The sequence below is a fragment of the Gossypium arboreum genome, chromosome 3 (assembly GCF_025698485.1).
Source record: "Gossypium arboreum isolate Shixiya-1 chromosome 3, ASM2569848v2, whole genome shotgun sequence".
Taxonomy (NCBI): Eukaryota; Viridiplantae; Streptophyta; class Magnoliopsida; order Malvales; family Malvaceae; genus Gossypium; species Gossypium arboreum.
This window is the reverse complement of record NC_069072.1, coordinates 5,999,294-6,005,765: the sequence shown is the minus strand read 5'-3', so window position 1 is coordinate 6,005,765 and position 6,472 is coordinate 5,999,294.

Genomic DNA, 6,472 nt, shown 5'->3' with positions numbered 1-6,472 from the left:
TTCACAATAAATTTCATACTAAAACCTTAATTAAACTTTTTCTTTGTCACTTTTTCGGGTGATGTATTATCCAACATTAATTACACCTGGAACTTGACATGGACATTCTACCATTTTTCTATGAATAAACAATTAAACATTAAATTAAGAAATAGAAATTCTATCACATATCAATGTTGGTTAGGTAAAGTCGGAAAATTTTTAGTGAGCTGAAATTAAATTGTATAATTTTATGATAATAAAATATAAATTTATTATTTTAATAATTTATTTTAATATCTTTTGAATATTTAAATTAATTTTTATTATTTTAGAAAGTTAAAATATAATTTTATTATTATTAATTTAAAATATTATAAATTATAAAATATCTAAATTAAAATTTTATTATTTTAGAGGGTCATGGCCTCGATCTCTTAGTGGCTCTGCCACTAGATCAATTGGTTAATAAAAATATGTAAAAGCTTTAATTTAAAAAGGTCAAATGTTCAAATTTCATTACTTATAAAAATTTAATAAATTATCTTTTCACTAGTTAAATTAATTGAATAATCTTATTCTATCACCTATTTTAAATTTAATGGCGTTAATAAAAGCATCAAACTAATTGACAGAAAAAAGTTCAAGTATTTGAGACAAAAAAACTTTAAATACCAATTTGAGAAATAGATAAATTAAAAAATAATTTTATATTTAATCAAATTAAATCACTTTTCAAACAATTCATTTAAATTTTAGATATATCTACTCTATACTCTCTCTTTTTACGAGAAAATAAGAATCTTGAATTTCACATGTGTTATATATTAAAATTAATCTTAGGATATAAATGATTATACCACCTTTAACATTTTAAATATTTTTTATGAAAACGTTGTTGATAAAATAGAGGTAAATTCAAAAAAATTGAAATTAAATTATAAAATGCTAAAAGGTTAAATATAATTTTATTATATATTAACTTTTAATTTCATTATTTATTAGAGAACTAAATTTTTTAAAAAAAATCATTTTTGAAAGCTAAGTAACAAAGTCCAGTGCTTTGAATCTTTGAATATCCATATTGGAGTGTTATCATCTGTAATGTTATACCTGGATTTTAGTCCAAATTATTTTAGTTTTTAATTTGTTTACAGGGTAAAAATTAAGGGACTAGCAGGAGTCACTTCAAATTATTTTTATTTAGGTTCTTTAAAATTTTAAAATTTTAAATTAATAAATGTAAAATTGCACTTTACCTCCTAAAATATAAAATTTTAATTTAATCAATTAAAATTTATAAAGATATAGAGTATTAAAATAATAAAATTGTATTTTTAATATCGTAAAATTATAATTTAATTTCGACCTCTCATAAAAGTATTTTCCGGTTTCACCCTTAAAAATACTGAATATTGATTTAATTATAATTTATAGTTGTTTAGATATATATTTATAATTATATTTTATGGATTTACTTGTAAATTCTATAAATAAAGCATAAGTTGTAAAATATCACAACAAATGATACCTTCAAAAAGGTCGGAATAGGTTAAAAGAAAAATAGAATAAATTTATCTACAAAGAGAAGGGTTGGTTGGATGCCACCAGGGGATAGCTTAAACACAACTGTATAGCAAAAAAGACAGCACAAAACCACATCAACGTGCTCCATCGCATTAAACAAGTCAATGCTCACCTTTGCTTGACTCGCTAAAATTAACTGATTTAATCGCAAATGAGATTTAAATTTTCAAACATACAGCACTGAATAATAATTTAAATTTCTTTTACTTAGTGGATTCTTATTCTGATTCAAAGACTAATAATATAGTTTAAATGCCAAGGCCTAATAAATAAGATGAGAGGGTTATTATACATTGTCCGTACGAAAAAAATGTCCTCTCAAAGTTGATACTAATTTCTTATGAATCAATCATTAGTAATCTAAGAAAAAGTAAGGTGTGTTTGAATGGGTGGTAGGCTGTGATACGATATGTTTAGCTTATTTTTTGTTTCATATTAGAATATCGTTATAGTATCTAATTTCATCACCACCACTATTTTTACACTAACCATAAGTAAACACACTACTCATCCAAACCCACATATAATGTCAGAGTCTTCTTAATCTGAAATAGCTTGGGTGACTATTAAGAACATATAGACATATACTAGCGACTACGAACATGGAGGCAAAGCCTTGGGAACTTGGAGATGGCTTAACTTTAGCGGCTCAACTTAATATTAAAGATATCATAGTGGAAATTGATGATGTGATTGTGCTAATTTATTGAGAAAAAAATATCACTAATAGTTGCTTCTTAGATGCTCATCAATGCTCTCAATTAAGCAGAGAAAATAATAGGTGTGCAGATATATTTGTTGGAAAGTGATTTTGTTCACCCTTAATCTCTAGAGGACTTCAGTCTCAATGATCTTTTGTATATATGTTGTAGCATTGTGATTTGTCTTGATTCTTAAAATTAACTATACTGATAAGATTATAATATTACTACTTGGTTTTCTTTCGGAATAAATGATTTAATATTATCCAAATAAGAAAGTAATCTGATACATCAAAATCGAAGCTACTTAATAGGTGGTTGAAAAGCAAAATACATTAGTCAAAAATTCCCCTAGTCCTACACAGCCTCGTATTAATCATATCCTCCCTATTGACGTTCTTGATAAAATAGGGATCTAATTTAGGACTAAGTTTTAATTTTATAATATGTTATTTTCATATTATATAATTCACATCATATAAAAAATTTAAACATAAGATGCTTTAGTATAATTATTAGAAAATTGTTAAGTTGTTTATTGTTAAAATTTTAATAAAAATATAAAATTATTAAATATTAAATATAAACAACGTTTAAAAATATTAAATATGCACAATTGAGTTAAATACCATGTGTAGACAAAATTTGTAATTTATATTTCAGTCTAATATTAATTTGAGCAAATATGTTTGATGTTAATATCATACATGAATTTAACACAAAACAAATATAATTTGGTCACACTCAACATATAAACACATTTATTTGATAATGATAAAAAAAATTCAAATTTTTTTAGCCCAACTCAAATAAAGCATATATCAAAATTTACGCCCAACTAAGCCCCAAAAAAGTTTTACTGGTATCATGAGGCCCTAAATCAATTTAGAAAAATCAATTGAGCTATATCAACCTTTTGCACTCGATTGAACTCTTATACTTATAAAATTAATTAAATTAACCTTTTGACTATTTATAAAAAGTCTGTCTTTTGATATGGTTTCTCTATCTGTCTTTTGACACGGATTTTTTCTTATTTTTTCTAATTTTTTCTTGATTTTCTTTTTCCTTTTAATTGTATCTTTGTTTGGTTTTCTTTTTGGTTTTTGTCTTTTGTGTAGTTTTTATGGAAGAAGAGTTAGCAAATCTGAGATTACTGGTCGAAAAGGAGGAGGAAAAAGCGATAGTGGATCGGAGTTATCAGTTCTGTTTGGTGGGGCGATGTTTAACTAATAGTGTTGTACATTTTCCTTCTCTACGCAATAATATGGCTGATCTGTGGCATCCTATTGGAGGAATATGTATATCGGATCTAGGCGAAAAATAGTATCTTTTTCAATTCTTCCATGATGTTGACGTGCAAAGGATGCTTTCCAGTACACCTTGGTTTTTCAATAACCATTTGATTATTCTGCAAAAAGCCCAAAGAGGAGAAGATCCGTCAGCCATACTGTTAAATTTTATTGAATTTTGGGTCTAAATACACTATTTGCCTTTAGGATTGATTACTGAAACAATGGCTATGCAATTTGGTGATTTTGGAAAATTTTTTAAAATATGATACTTCTATTCCGACTCTAGACCTTAAAAAATTCATGCGCATTTGTGTTCGTTTGGACGTATATCTAGATTGGAAAAGCTACGACTATTTATGCTCGTTTTCAATATCAAAAATTGAATTTATTTTGCTTCATTTGTTGCAAGTTGGGGCATGGTGAAAGCTACTGTCCTTTTCGCCTTCGAATTGAGCCATCCAAAATTGTTTTTGGTTGGGATATATCATTGCATGCAGTGGAGCAGCGACGTAATGCAGTGGTAAGTAGGTGGCTCCACGAAGCTAATGGATCACAGTGGAGCAATGGTAAGATGGAAAGCATTAATCAGAGCAATAATTGGGAGAATGATAATGAGCGTAATTTAAGGGGCGATTCGTGGAAACAATCTCCAAATCCCAATTTAATTCCTTTGAAATATGGTCAACAGATTTTAAGTAAAGGGCCTGATAGTTAGCGTAACTTGGGCAGTGGGGATTTGAATGGTAGTGGCTCTAAAAATGGGCACACGGATCTAATGTTGGAGGAGGAGAATGGCCCATTAATTACCTTGGAAGGTAAGGAGCGGCAAAGGTTAGTAGAGGGTTCATTAACTCTCGTGGGGAATAATGCGGAAGCAGGTTCTTTTGATTTAAAGGCTATCTTTGGTAAACAGAACAGCCGGATGCAATGAAAGTCCTAAGCTAGAACGTTCATGGTTTGGGGAGATCACAAACTGTTAAGAGGCTTAAGAACAAATTAAGAGCCATTAATCCCTGGATTTTGTTTCTTATGGAAACAAAGTTAAGTTCTAAAATGATAGAAGCGGTTAGAATGAAATGCGGGTTTGAAAATAGGATTGATATTGGGGCATTGGGTTCAAAGGAAGGCCTATCTTTGGGTTGGAAAGGAAATTCTTTGATTCAACTTAAGAGTTTCTCTTCTTTTCATATTGATGTTGAGGTTCACGACATGAGTGCGATGCAATTTGGCTACTAACGGGATTCTATGAAAATCCAAATGAAATAAGAAAAAGTGAGTCTTGAGAATTACTTAGACAATTGGGTCAAGACCAAACGAACCCTTGGGTTGTGTTAGGGGATTTTAATGAAATCACGAACTCTTTTAAAAAAAAAAAGGGTGGCCGGCTAAGAGCTGAACGTCAAATGAATGATTTCCAAACAATGCTGGAAGATTACAGGCTCAATGATTTAGGTTATATTAGTAGGTGGTTTATGTGGGAGCGAGTAAGGTTTTTGTCAACAAACATAAGGGAGAGATTGAATCGGGGAGTTGCATATTTGAATTGGGTGAATCTTTGTCCAAACTACCAAATAGAACATTTGAGTCATTCTTTCTCAGATTATTGTCCTCTTCTACTGGATACCATAGGAAAGTAGAGGAGTGATCCATGTAATAAAGACAAACTTTTTCGATTTGAGGCCAAATGGTGCTTAGAGAATTCTTTTGAGGAGGAGGTAAAGAGAAATTGGGCTGATATTTTAGGAAGTGTCCTAGATAAGCTTGAGAGAATCGACCAGCAGCTCCAGAAGTGGAGTAGATCTAGAAGTAGAGAGCAAAAGAAGAATCGTGTGGATTTAGAAAAAAGACTAAATTGTCTTTATAATCGGGAACCAACTGATGAGATCTTAGCCAAAATTACAGATGTTCAATTAGGCCTTAATTTGGAGGCTGATCAGAAAGAATTTTTTTGAAAGCAACGAGCCCGCGTCAATTGGCTGAAAAATAGAGACAGAAATACCAGTTATTTTCATAAAGTAGCTGTTCAATGCCAGCTTCGTGGTCGAATCAAGGGGTTGGAAAAGGAGAATGGCACAATGACTACCATGACTAAGAAGATGTTAAAGCTTACTTCAGATTTTTTTGGTAATTTATTTTCGGCTCCGGATATGGGTACAGATGAGCGCTTATTTGAGTTAGTAGAGAAAAGAGTTACTGCATATATGAATGATAATTTGCTTCAACAATTTACTGGGGAGGATATTACCTATGTTGTTAAAATGATGGCGGCTTTGAAAGCCCCCGGCATTGATGGCTTTCCTGCAATCCTTTTCCAAAGGTACTGGCATATTATTGGCCCTAAAATTTCTAGTTTCTGTTTATCTATTTTGAATGGTGAATCTGAAATAGGATAGATTAATAAAACCTGTATTGTTTTGATCCCTAAAGTTGAAAACCTCAAAAACCTTTCACAATTTAGACCCATAAGTATTTGTAACATAGTTTACAAAATTATTGCGAAAGTTTTGGTGAATCGTATGAATGCAATTTTGGGAAACTGTATTAATGAAGCTCAAGGGGCTTTTATCCCAGAAAGACATATTCCGGATAATGTGCTGATTGTTTATGAGGTTCTTCATTCTCTGAAAATGAAGAATAAAGGAAAAAAAAGGAATTTTGCGCTTAAGTTCGATATGAGTAAAGTGTACGATCATGTTGAATGGGATTTTTTTTGCTGGAATGATGACTCATTTGGGTTTTCATGCTGATTGGATTATTCTCATCATAAAATATATTTGTTCTGTCTCCTATTCTGTGAGTCTTAATGGATCAAACAATGAGTAGTTCTCACCTTCAAAAGGTTTAAGACAGGGTGATCCACTCAGCCCTTATCTCTTTTTAATTTGTGCTAAGATTTTTTCTACACTCCTT